At 42.6% G+C, this 13,421-nt stretch overlaps 1 protein-coding gene across 1 annotated transcript in view; it reads right to left on the bottom strand.

Annotated features, from left to right (window-relative positions):
• LOC146772720 (hepatocyte nuclear factor 6-like) overlaps nt 1-13,421 on the bottom strand; it is a 121,879-nt gene that overhangs the window by 31,560 nt on the left and 76,898 nt on the right. The gene's annotated exons all lie outside the window — the stretch shown is intronic.

Below are 13,421 nucleotides of genomic sequence, written 5' to 3'. Positions count from 1 at the left end.
CACAGCATGAGGTAAGTGTTATGGTCATTGTACAAATATATGTACTGTAGTGCTTCTTAACTACTTACAGAATTGTATAAACACTTTAATCTTTCTACCCTTACCTCATGCTATGGTCTCCCTTCCTTTTCCCCGCTCCTTTGTGATTTAGCTCACCTCGTAAATTGTACTTTTTTAAAAAAATACCCTCCAGTTGAGATGTTGTTTTTTGTTGCATGTTTATTTGTAAAGCACACTATCAGCCTCAGGGGTATCCTGGTGCTGAGAGGGTGTGTGCCTGGCTCTGCCTACGGTAGGTTGATTTATTGAAAAACCTGCAAGTTTCTTGCAGAATTCAAGGAGAGGAGAAGGCTCTGATGTGGAGTAGAAGTTTTTTCCATGCTTTAGGAGCGATGTAAGTGAGCACCCATTTTCCTGATCTGGTTCCTTGTATACATGGGATATTAGTGAATAGGAGTTCTGTGAAGCGGGGTGTCTGGGTGGTTGGTGGAAGGAGATGCAACTTGTCAGGTAGGGAGTCCTAAGTTGTGCAGTGCTGTGAATGTGTGTGTGAGGAGTTTGAAATTAACGCATTTGTGTTTCCCTGAGGTGTGATGTGATGTTAAGTTTTGTGTGGGTGATTGAGGAGAAATCTGGCTGCCGAGAGTTGAGCCATTTTCTTACAGTGAGGAAGTCAGACTTTGAATGTGATGTTTGCAGTTTTTAATATCATATTGTTAGAAAACTGCTCTTTCTGCAGGCTCACCCCAGATGTTTTTGCCTTTTAGCTTAACCCTATTTATGCTGCCTATAGAATTCTGTGCACTTTGCTTGTGATCCTTCTTTCAACATTGTGAAATTCATATACTTAATTTACTCATACGTCCTTAGTATATGGGACCAAGCATACCCATGGCCTGTAAATTTAATGCTGCCAGTGGACTGCAGCACTCATTGTGCCATCTATTGCAGTGACACTGTACAGCACAATTCCATGTCTACCATTGTAGCCTGGCTGTGCAGTTTTGAAACTGCAAATTCAACCTGTCAAAACAACCCTTTTTTTTACAGACCTAAACTTTCCTTTTAAATTATAGTAAGTCACCCCTACATAAGCCTTATTGCCCATAATGCAGGGTGCATGCTATTTAAAAGTAGAGCATGTAAACGTTTAATGTTAAACATGTCTTTACATTAAAAAAATCCCTAAAAGCTATTTTCATTGTAGCAGGGTTGGCTGTTCCATAAGAAGGCATTGGGATTCAATATCAAGTTTAATACATGTTGTCTCCACCTAGGAAACACCTACAAGTTTAATGTTTTTCCTTTTAGTAATTTCTATTGCAAACCCAATTTACTGGTGAAGTTGGGTGTGAAATAAATATTTAGCAAAGTTGACTTTTAGAGTGTTACCTTTGCCCTGCCTGAAATCCCTCAAAGCTATATATGTGTATTGCTCTTCATCTTGACAGCCAGCAAATAGCATTTTAGTAAGCATGAATATGGTGTGTACCTGTTCCCAGGACAGGGTGAGGGGAGGTATTTTTGTGCCCATGACAGAATGGCCTGTGGGCTGATTGCAAGGACTTTATTAACTTCAAAGAGCCCTACCCTGTCACAAGTTGATTTAGCTAACACCCAGGGATGCACCCTTCTTTTGTTTGAGCCAGACCAGTCTCCTTAGCAGTGAACCACTTTGTGACATCATAGTCTCAGATCCTGCTGGAGTGTCGAGGCCTGCTTGAACTTTCTTCTAGGGTTTTTCATATGACATATGGGGCACACTTCAAAGGAAGGAAACAGAATGCCAAAACAATGTGTATGCATCCATGGTCTGGTTGCTGAAAGGTTGTCTTTTTTTCTATCAGATCTCTATCTCTGAGATGGTTTGGGGGTACAGGGGCTGCGTAAAACTGCATTTTTAGTGTTAGATGCAGGAGGAAATTAACATTGCCATAGTACACTGCTCGCACACACAGAGCCCAAGTTTAGTGTGCCCAAAGACTTCAGCCATCATGAAAATGCCCAAAGCGGGTAAGATTAACCCAGAAAAGTTTATCCCAATGGTTAGGGAGCCCCTATGTGTCATTCCCACACACTAGCTTATACCAGGCTGTGAGGATCTAGGTGTACTATATTATATGGCTGTGGGGCCTTATCATTGGAGTGCACTCCCAGACACCGTCTTGGGTCCAGTCAGTATTGCTTACTTAACCTTAAGCTCAACCATGGGTAGCTGTGGCTGCGAGCAATAAGGCTTGGTAAAGGAACTTGGTGTGAAGCATTTCACAGTAAAAAACAATGAAATAAGAAACACACACACCAATAAAAAGACACAACAACAATTTATAGAAATAGAGCGTATTTTTATGAATTTCTAGAGACCTTGATCATTAAAATCCACCAGAGGGTTGCGGAGATACAGATTTTAGAACTTTTTATCACTTTTAAAAGCAACTGAAAAAATGCACTGGCAAATGTAAAGTTTGAAAACTTTTGAAAAGTTTGGAATAGTTGGTGCGAGTACACCAACCCTACTTGGGTGACCAGATACAGCAGGGATAAGGTCTAGGGGCCCAGAAAGGGTACTTTAGACAGTTACCTGGCCACCAGAGCATTTTTGAAGCACGTTATCAAGTTTACTGGATGACCACCATAGACTTCAATGGAGTGGTCCTGATGCTGAGGGATGCAGGCAAAGGATGCTCAAAGGATGCTCCTGATGCTGCACGGTCAATGGGGATGAAGTCCGTTCGAGTCCTCGGTCCATAGGTAAGTGGCGGTGACTATGTCCATGGATCTTGGGGTCCCACGAAGTCCTCTGTGCAGGGTTCCTGGGATGCCGATGCAGACCTTGATTTTTGGCAAAACAGCGGTCACTGTGCAAATCTTTGGTAAAAAGATGGTGTCCCTCTTGGTTGACAAATCCAGTCACAAACAACACCTACGGGTCCAGCAGACATGGGTGCACCTTTTGGACATTTTTGAATTGTCCTTTGGGTTCCCCGGCATCCGGTAGCAGCAAAACGTCTTTAGTGGCTACCAGAGATGAGATTTGGGCTTTTTCAGCCTAATTGTCTGCAGGACCAAAAGGCAACCTACTCAGGGATGTTGTCACAAGCAGCCTTTCAAAGGCTACTTCAGCTAAGAAGCCTGCCTTTTCGGCTAACACCCTGAGTTGCCATCCTGGATGAGGAGGTGACACCTCACTCTCCAGAAATTGCCTTTGTTTCCAGGCCTGGGAGTCATTTCTAGGTCTCCATAGGCGGTCAGAAACCGGTCTGTCAGTGCCTTTGTAAGGCTACTGGACTAGCTGGAGTGCAGAGTGGCAACTTAAAAGTTGCTTAACTCTAATAGTGATTTTAAATCCGACCTGGGCATGCAGTCGGATTTAATGTCCCAACTGTGTGATACCTTTTTTGACCCTGTTAGGTGTTCCCATTCAGGAGTTAGATGGGTTGTGGTGTCAACCGATTAACCACTCCTAACTTTTCCACAGCAAAACGACAATTTAGTCTTTTTGCTGCCAAACATATTTAAAATGATATGTCTTACTTAAGTGTATATAGCTCCCTGCCGTAGTGCATCATAGGTAGGCTGTCCGGTTTTAGGTTTAAACCTATAATAACTGATAAAACCCCACTGAAAGAGAAATAGCCCTCACCAGTGAAAACATATAAACACTGAAAAAACACCTGCACAACTACAAATTAAATGCCATTCAAAGAAAGGAAAAAGAGAGTAAAAGAGTCCTTTTTTTTCTTCCTGGAGTGGCCAATACAATGTAACCTTGTTGTACATGCTAGCAGTCAGAAAGTCTGGGCTAACATTATTCTGCTTGAGTTTTGTTGTTTAGGGATGTCCCTATAATATTGTTTCTTCTTCCTTTTGTTTTTTTCAGTTTTGTGGTCTTTGGTCTAAAGATGCAGGGTTTAGAAGCATGTTTTAGGTCGTATTTAATTATTTTATAAACTGTATAGAATCAGGAAATATCAAAATCATATTTGATATTTTGGCTGCGTTCGATTCTTTCACTGATAGGTAAAATGGCTGGTTTCATAAGAATCTTTCCTCATATGTGTCATCACATTTACCCACAGAGAATGGGTAAAAACCCTTAATACATCAGCCCCCAGTTTCTAGTGAGTCAGTATTGCTAGTAGGCGAATTGCCAACACCTCAGGCTTTAAAAAGTTCAATGCAAGATATAGTGACAAGTATATGTGAAAAGAGCGCTATCACCAAGCATCTGGGATACTGGTGAAAACATGACACCAGACTTTTGGAAAACATGGAAAACAGTGTCACTTGGAATGTTCTGCAAAAAAGGTTCTTTCCAAGTCCAACAAAGATAAGAGTGATATAGTTTGTATTTGAAGTGATTCATCTACGTATATGAAAAAGTTGTGTGATGACCTGTCAGAATTGATACCTGAGCTGAAGTGCTTCCCTGTAAGAAATCCTTGCCACTTGTAAGATGGTATGCTGAAAGCATCTTTACAATCTTATGAGTTAATGAGGAATGCTATTGACTTTTTAGTCCATTCTGTTGCAATGTTTTCCCATGCACAGGAACAAAAACATAAATATTTATAATTTCGTGCTTTCTGTGGCATCAAAGAAAGAGTCATCCCAACTGTGTCCCTTAGCTGATGGTTCTCAGTCCAAAAGGCTATAAATGCTATCTTATCCATGTGGCAACCATTTACAGAATATTTGCTGAGTGATGATGCCAAAGACAAGAAATGTGAGGATCATTGGTCACATTTTGATAGTGATTTCAAAAAAGTACACTCTACTGCATTCTTAGATTTTTACAGGAAAACATAACTGCCGAAATGGACATAATAAAAAAACAAGAGTCTCAAAACACCCTTGGCTACCAAGCGTTCAGCATATTTTGTGTAGATGTGAAACATCTCCTTGAGAGTAGGCTGGGCTACACCTTTAGTGACTTTGGCACTACAACATGTTCCATGTTAGAGTGCTTGCGGCTTGGTAAGCAAAGCACAGGTGAAGAGCAATTAAGGAACTTTTATTTTACAATGTATGAGAAATGGCTTGCAATGATGTATAGAAATGTCCCTTCACCACCAAAGGCATTTGCAGTCAATGAAACCTCACTGTGGTACTCTGTTCTAGATCCCTTCCGTAAAGGGTAATTTCCTCCGTAGTTTCAAAAGTGCTGCTTCATTTTTGACCGTTTCAATAACTCTGAGGGCATAAGCGCCGAGATTTGCGTAAATGTTGCAGAACCTGCCCTGAGAATCGCAATCTTCAAGTGAACCAGTATTGGCATGGAAAGCTATGTCAGTATCCAGAGTTACCAAATTGAATACTGGCTGTTATGGCGTTGCCCATCTCCAGTGCCAATGTTGAGAGGGCCTTTTCACAGAAGTTTACATGGGAAGAAAAGAGTGAGCGTACATGACCAAAGACTCACTGAAAAAGTATTCTATAGTGTACTGCAATAAGTTTAATTTGCAAAAATCTATTTGGACCTCATATACACTATGCTAATGCTGTCTATATACCATGCGCTATCAGTGCTGAAAGCAAGCAATAATAAAAGCAAAACGTTCCATAAACACCGGAAAAACTCTGTTTCTGTAGTTTTTAATGGCGCGAAAATGTGTAACCACTGATAACCACTGTTTTTTAAAGGTATTGAAATCACTTGAAAACACTGAAAAAACCCCACCAGAATTTACCAAAAATAGAAACTGAAAACAGGAAAGCCTAATCATAGGCCTTCCTTAAGGGAAATTTACATATATCCTTAAGGGAAGTGGTGGACTTGCCTTTAGGTGTAATGGCAAAGTCGAACTAGCCATGCCACACACTGCCATGTTAGTCTGCATTGGCAGGCTGCAGTCCATTTTGTCTCAGTCACATGCAGGATGGAGCAACTAGTGCTGCAGCCCTGGGTGAACACTGTGTCTTACATGCGTGGGTACCTGGGTATCATGTACTAAGGACTTGTAAGTAAGGCAGTCCTTGCCAATTGGGTGTATCAAATGAAACATACCTTTTGTAATGGGTCAAAACACTGGCACTGAGGTCTGGACAGCTGTCCTCAGTGCACTTTCAAAGTTGAAAAACCAGCAGCTAATAGTCCAAATGGGGCAGAAAGTGTGGGGGGTTGGGGGAACTTGCACAAAAGCATGTTTCCTTATACAGGCATAATTGTGGCATTTGCAGACATCCCCTTCAGAACACTCTTGGACCTAAGGAATATCAGAAGAGGACTGAACCTGCTGTTTGAGGCCTGAGAAGAGCCATGGAGGATTGGACCTGCTCACTCTCTCTTGCACACAAGACAAAGAAGTGGACTCCATCGGTCATATGGCTGATCTCCTGTTCAAGTTACAGGGATACCACAAGCCCCAAGAGGCTTTCCTGTATTTGAATCTGGAATGGGCTCTGCCTATCACCCTGTGAATTTCTAAGTGACTCCGCTGAGGTCCTTTGTCCATTAAAGTGTACTCCTGTGGTCGATTGGAACTTAAAGGACTAAAGTTGGAAGGTAAAATCTTTTGCCTAGGAGGAACTTGGTTGGTGTATCAGACCTACGCTCCGTCGCAGACTGTCAAATTGTGTCTAAGTCCTGTTCTACTGAGACTACTATAATTGGCACTTAGTGTTTCTTTGTGCTATTTCTACATAAAACTATAAAAATGTATATCGCCGGTTCCCCATATTTGATTTTTGTGATTGTGGTATAATTTTGCTTATTAAATTTGAGTCTATGTTTTCTAATTCAATTTAGGATTTTTATTATTTTGTAGTGCAAGTTTTACTGTTTTGGTACTCAATGAATACTTCACACAGTGCCCCTAAATTAAGCCTGTCTGCATGGGGCCACTGCTACCAGGGGGTTGTGCTCTGGTTTATTTAGCGACTGTAGCATTACACCCAGTGTTTCCTAGCACTTTTTTAATGACTAATAGGAGTAGAGCTTGTTGTTGTTTTTTATTTTTTAACACTAATCTCAGTTTGTATTTTTCATCAAATCCAAGAAAGAGCTCTCATTTCTTTGTTCCCCCTTTTCAGTCTTGCCTACAGGCAGCCTTTAGGTCTCTGTTTTAAAGACCCTATAGCTGTACCCCCCATAATTAGGCCGGTAGCTATTTGTGGCTCCCTGTTATTCTCATCATACAGAGGGATGGTGACCTGCAATGCACAGCAGGCAATCATCCCTGTGAATTCATTCCCAAACAGATTGCTTTTTAGAGCAATCTGGTTTTCTCTAACACCCCTTCGTATTTGTAATCGGAAATGGGTCGGTAAACCCATTTTGCAAGTCAGAAATGTTTTTCCCACTTGCAAAATGTTTTTCATACATACCAAAAAGAAATTTTGTGATTCCAAAGCCTGTAATTTTATTTCTTTAAACCACAGGGTTTGTGACTACAAAATAGCTCAGTTTTTCCAGTAATGGATCTTTCATAGATTCACATGCTTGAGTCATTCATCGTTGTCGAAGTGGGAGTCCCACGGTGCCATAATGAAGCAGTATGTATCACTATCATAGGCTACAATTGCTATGCAAAAGTCTGTTTAATAGCCTGTCTATGTCCTTTTTATAAAAAGGACCAAGCTTGAACTATAACCAATCATGCGACAGCACCCTTTAGAACACTCCCAACAGAGGCTGAGTCCTTCAGATTTTCTACCCCACGTTGTGTGAAGGGAGTCTCTCTGAGATTTGCTCAGTTTCTTCAGCTATTACTTTTGTTGGATCATCAAAGATTATATTGCATGTTTCATTTCTCTGACCCTGGCACTAATATGTCAGAGTAGCAGAAAACAAGGTAATGGACAACAAAATATGTCTAACCTATTTCTCAAAAACTCTCATGATCAGAGAGATGATGCTATTATTGGGACTACAGAGTCTTACATCTGTCACTTCTGATGAGGACAGTGAGGATTCCATTCACCTCACAAGAGGGGGCCAAAGGGAGAGGTCGCGCCAAGGGTCTCCAGGAGGCATGCAGAAAAGCCATAAAAAAGACTTACCATGAGTCATCGTAAGGCACTTCTCACAGTGAGAGGAAATTGGAAAAAACCGACCTCAGGCAGATCCTACAACTCTCTCTTCATCCCTGACACTACATCAAGGAAATCCTCACAACCTGACAATGCGGCGTCTATGGCAAAACCGCAGTCAAAATCATCGTTAACAGCAATTACGAGAACAATGTTGACGACAACAATCACGTCGACTATTACTGCCTCACCTATGACAGCCTCCTCTACTATGGCCTAGTCTATGATAGCCACATTTACGATGACATCGCCTATAACTACCTCATCTATGACGACCTTATCTACGACAGCCTCGTCTACGATGCCCTTGTGTACAATGGCCTGGTGTACGATGCTCTCATCTTGAATGGCCTCATCTACGAATGGCCTCATGAAATGAAATGAAAAGGCATTTGTAGAGTGCACTCATACTCCAGGGAGTGTCCCAGCACTAGAGAGTAAGGTAACCTGTAGACTAATGGTGATTGTTCTAAGTCACTTGATTGAAGTTTTTAGCTTCTTCCTGAAAAACGGATCCTCGGAGACAGCGGACAGTTCCAGGGGGAGTTTGTTCCAGGCCCTTGATTCAAGATAAGTAAAGGATCTTCCTCCAATTCTGGCTCGGGAAATTTTAGGGATGCTGGCTCATCTACGATTGCCTCATCTATGAGGGCTTAATCTATGATGGCATTATCTACAATGGCCTCAACTAACTCATCTACGAAGGTTGTCTACGATGACCTCATCTGTGTCGGTCATCTATGATGGTCATCTACGACTGTCATCTACGATGCCCTCATCTATGATGGTCGTCTGCGACAGCCTTGTCTATGACGGTCGCCTGCGACAGCCTTGTCTATGACAGTCATCTATGACAGCCTTGTCTATGACAGTCATATACGACAGCCTCATCTACGATGGTCATCTGCGACAGCCTCGTCTATGACGGAGGTCTACGACAGCCTCGTCTATGACGATCATCTACGACAATGGCCTCGTCTATAATACAGGATTCCTACAAACACTTTTCTGAGCCTGCAAGGTCGCATCGTGCCTGTTATAGCAGCATCCTCTGATGCTCCTGCCACTTCAAGAATGGTCCTGGTGTCAAATATGCTTCTGGGAAACTACCTGTTCACATCTGGTGATGATAGACAGAAGGCCCACAACTGGCGGATTGTCCACCAGATGGTTTTTGGTGGTATCCATACCCTTAGGGAACAAGCAGCCCAATGCTTCCAACTTCCACTATCAAACAAGCATTTTGGTTATTTTCTTTATGTTTATAAATGGAAAGCTGAAAGGCCTATTCCAATTGTTGATATATCCAGGAGGACTTACAATCACAGAAAACCCTGACAAGCAGAGTGACACTCTCAACTATGTCCAGTGTTTCTGTACGTGCTGCCAATTCACTGGCAATACGGGGCAGGTATAACCACCAGTTGTTGTAAACATAGATTGCGCTATACATATAGCTTAAATAGGATTCCCACAACAGGCAGGGTCAGTGGTCTTTAGACACCAAGGTTGGTTCAAAGCCAGAACATTTAGAACCTGAGGTGCAAATATATCTAATATTTTTACCTTACCATGATGATGCTCTGTTTGGCAAGCACATCGATGACGCCTTGAAAGCAGTCAGACTCACTCTGACACCGCAAGTTCTTTAGAGGGACCCACGAAAGAGACACCCATCTGTTTCAAGGAGGATACCAGAGGTATCAGACTTATTAACCCTCTTAGTAGCCCTTAGGCTAGCTTACCTACATTGACAACGTTCTGGTGCTGCTTATGCCGTCCTTTGGGAGAAACAATTCCAAAAAGTTGTCATCCATTGTGGAAAATAGCATTGGACACAAAAGTCCTGGATCTCATCACATATGGTCAGACGCTAAATTCACCCAAATTCCACCCGCCACTAATACAAGGGCGCCCACCTCATCTCCATCTGCTTCGGATGGGAGTGCTAGCTATGCTAACAAAAAGTTTAATAAAGAAAGGCCCATATTCTCAGCAAGGAACGGGCTTCTCTTCTTGTTTCATCCTCATAGACGTGAAAACAGGAGTGGCTATCCATCATAGACCTCAAGAAATTAAAGTATTTCTGGAAACAATACTATTACATTGTCATCCTCTCTGTCACTACAGGACAGTTCTGAATTTACAGGATTCATACTTCCGCATTCCCACCCATGCATTAGAGTTCTCCCATTTGGCTTCAGATCAGCTTCCTGCATTTTTACCTACTGCCTCGCCCCTGTGGCAGCTTTTTCAGAAAGGGCGGTCATCGGGTATTCTCCTACCTCGACAACTGGTTGATAAAAGCACCAATGACATTTCAAGCGGCCAAGGCCATGGAGGCTTGCCTAAAGTTGTTTCACAAACTAGGTCTTCTTGTGAATTATCAAAGATCATCAACTCCTCCATCCAAGAAGATACTGTTCCTGGGCCGCAACACTAGCTACTATTCAAGACAAAGACTTTCTATCCCAAGAAAAGCAACAAAGGCTCTAGGAACTGGCCCTCAGAAAAAAAAAAGTGTGTCTGTTCAATCAGCTTCGGGGCATCATGTCCTCAGCGATCATTATGATCCCTCTTGCACGCCTGAAAATGAGAGCCTTACAGGAACAGTAACAAAAACAATAGATTTAAACAAAAGAATTAGTCAAGGGTCTGGTAAAATTCACACAGGGATGAGAATAGCTCTAGCCTGGTGGTCCCAGACCTACCACCTGTTAGAGGACCTCCCGTTCTTAACTCAAATACCTCATTTTGTAATGTCTAAGGAAGCCTCCCTGGAGAGCAGGGGTGGTCATCTACAAAACCTGAAAATTCTAGGAAAGTGGTCTCCACTCCAGAAGAGCATACATATCAATCGCCTGGAGCTCAAAGCCATCTAACTAGGCTTCCAAGCTTTCCTGCTTATAATAGCAGGGTCTTTGGTGTTAGTTCGCACTGGCTTTACCACCAGCATGCAATATGTGAACAACCAAAGTGGCACAAGAACACTGGGGCTATCCAAGGAAGATTGGGAAATCTGGAGCTGGCTAACAACACACAGAATAACTCTTTGGGCCAAACATGTTCCTGGGACTAGCAATGGCTTAGCAGGCATGCTAAGAAGAACTGGAAACAGCCTCCACGAATGGTAGTTTGATCAGTCAGCGCTAAATATGATCTTCTCGTCCTGGGGCAAACCGGCTCTAGGTCTCTTTGCAACCAACGAAAGCCACAAATGCAAGTTCTATGCAAGTTGCCATCCACATCCAGGATCATGGGGGATTGCCTTTCGACACATGGTCCAGGATCTAGGCCTACCTTTTCCCCCTATACCTTTAATACAAAAGGTTTTCAGCAAGACAAAAGCAGAGCGGTGTCCTCTCATCTTGATAGCTCTCAGGTGGCCCATGCAGAATTGGTTCACAGAGCTTCTCCTGCTATTGGGAGACAACCACATTCACCTACTAACATCCAGTAAATGTCTGACGATGAACTAAAGCCAGGTTCTTCGCCCTGATCCGACCTCTCTCCTCTTATGCGCATAGCTCCTAAATTCCATGAATTCAAAGATCTCACTATACCTCAGGACTGCAGATGTATTCTCTTCAAGTCAAGGCGGAATACACGATAAAGACTTTTAAAACTGTAAAAGAAACGTTTCCGGCTATGGTGCCAGAAATCAAACCTACATCCTCTACTAGCATAATCTGGCGGATAACTACCCTATCTCCTGTTGCTAGCTCAGTCACGGTTGGTACATGCATCTGTTAAAGTAAAGCTTACATCAATATCAAGAGATAGATGCTCATTACATTTTCTTTTGTTCTGCTCTAGGAGAGTCATCAAACAGTTCATGAACTAATGTGTCAATGTTTTTTCGTATAGTAACGCCTCCTTTCCCAGACTGGCTCCTGAACATAGTTCTATTTCAACTCCTAAGGAGTTCATTTGAACCCATTCACAGAGCACACCTCATATTTGTCATTTGAAAGGTTGTCTTGTTACTAGTGCTCACTCCAACCAGAAGTGTAGAGGAGATGCAGGCTTTTTCAACTCAACACCTTCTTGTGCGTCACAGGCAATTTAGGTCTTCTCAGAACCAATCCAAAGATTTCTTCCCAAGGTTCCTCCAGATTTTTTGCCTCAATGAACCTATAATATTTTGGGTTTTCCTCCTGAATCCATCATCACTGGCTAGGAGGTCTATTCATAGGCTAGGTATCAAAAGATATCTAAAATTCTATTTATATCGCACTAAACAACTCATGAGAACTGACCAGCTGTTGGACTCGGATGGACATACTCCTAAAGACTGCTCCAGTCACGAGGGCAACCACTGCTCGATGAATTTCAGCTGCAGTCCATTTCTGCCACTCAAAGACTAGCAAGTCCCTCTCAGCGAAAACCAGGGTGCACTCAACTAAGGCAGTTTCCACCTCAACTGCTTAACTACTTTGTTTGCAGAAGTGCCTCAGGAGAAGATAACGTCATGCTGCGACTTGGAAGAGTGTGTATATATATTCATGCAGCATTAATATATGGAAAGGCACAGCGCAGTGATGCAGCGCTTGGACAGGTTTTACTATACCACTTATTTCAATAAGGGGAGCCCAGTGGCGGCTCCTATGCTATGGCGGAGGAGCAACGCACCCCCTGCCAGCACCTTCAAAAACATGAAAAATAAAACAATAACAAAACAGGTTTAAAACCTGTTTTATTATTGTTTATTTTTCATCTGTGTGTTGAGTCTTGGGGGCGGGGGCAGGGGGTGACAGTACTGAAGAGTGCTGCCTTCAGTGCACATGATGGTTTGGCCGGCCGGCTCATGCTGGCTAAACCGTCATGCGCACTAAGGCTCTCTCCAACCAGAGCTGTGTTCCTAGTTTGGAGAGAGTGTCTGTCTGGGAGCACAAATTCACAACGCTCAGGGCAATCCTGAAGCTGTTGTCATGCATGAGAGCACCTTCAGGATTAGTCGCAGGGCAGTCTAGGAGCCTTGCTTGCCTGAAGTGGAGCAAAAAGAGCACGGCGCTGGAGGGCGTCAGGTAAGTTCTTTTTTCCGTTTTCTCTATTATCTCCATTCCCCCGTGCCCCCTTCCCCTGTGTGAGGCACAAGAAGGTGTTGAGTTGAAAAAGCCTGTATCTCCTCTACACTCCTGGTCAGAATGAGCGCTAGTAACAAGGTGACCTTTCAAATGAGAAATATGAGGTGTGCTCTGTGAATGGGTTCAAATGAACTCTTCATGAGTTGAAATAGAACTATGTTCTAGTGCCAGTCCGGGGAAGGAGCCGTTACTGTAGGAAAAAACATTGAAAAAGAAAGAAAATGTGATTGGCAGATCATGCATATATGTTAATTAAAGTGCATATTAATATGTTATATATATATTTTCTACACACCATCAACT

The sequence above is a fragment of the Triturus cristatus genome, chromosome 12, assembly GCF_964204655.1.
Source record: "Triturus cristatus chromosome 12, aTriCri1.1, whole genome shotgun sequence".
In the NCBI taxonomy this organism is placed as follows: domain Eukaryota; kingdom Metazoa; phylum Chordata; class Amphibia; order Caudata; family Salamandridae; genus Triturus; species Triturus cristatus.
The sequence above is the reverse complement of the archived record's forward strand: the minus strand, read 5'-3'. Positions and strand labels throughout refer to the sequence as shown.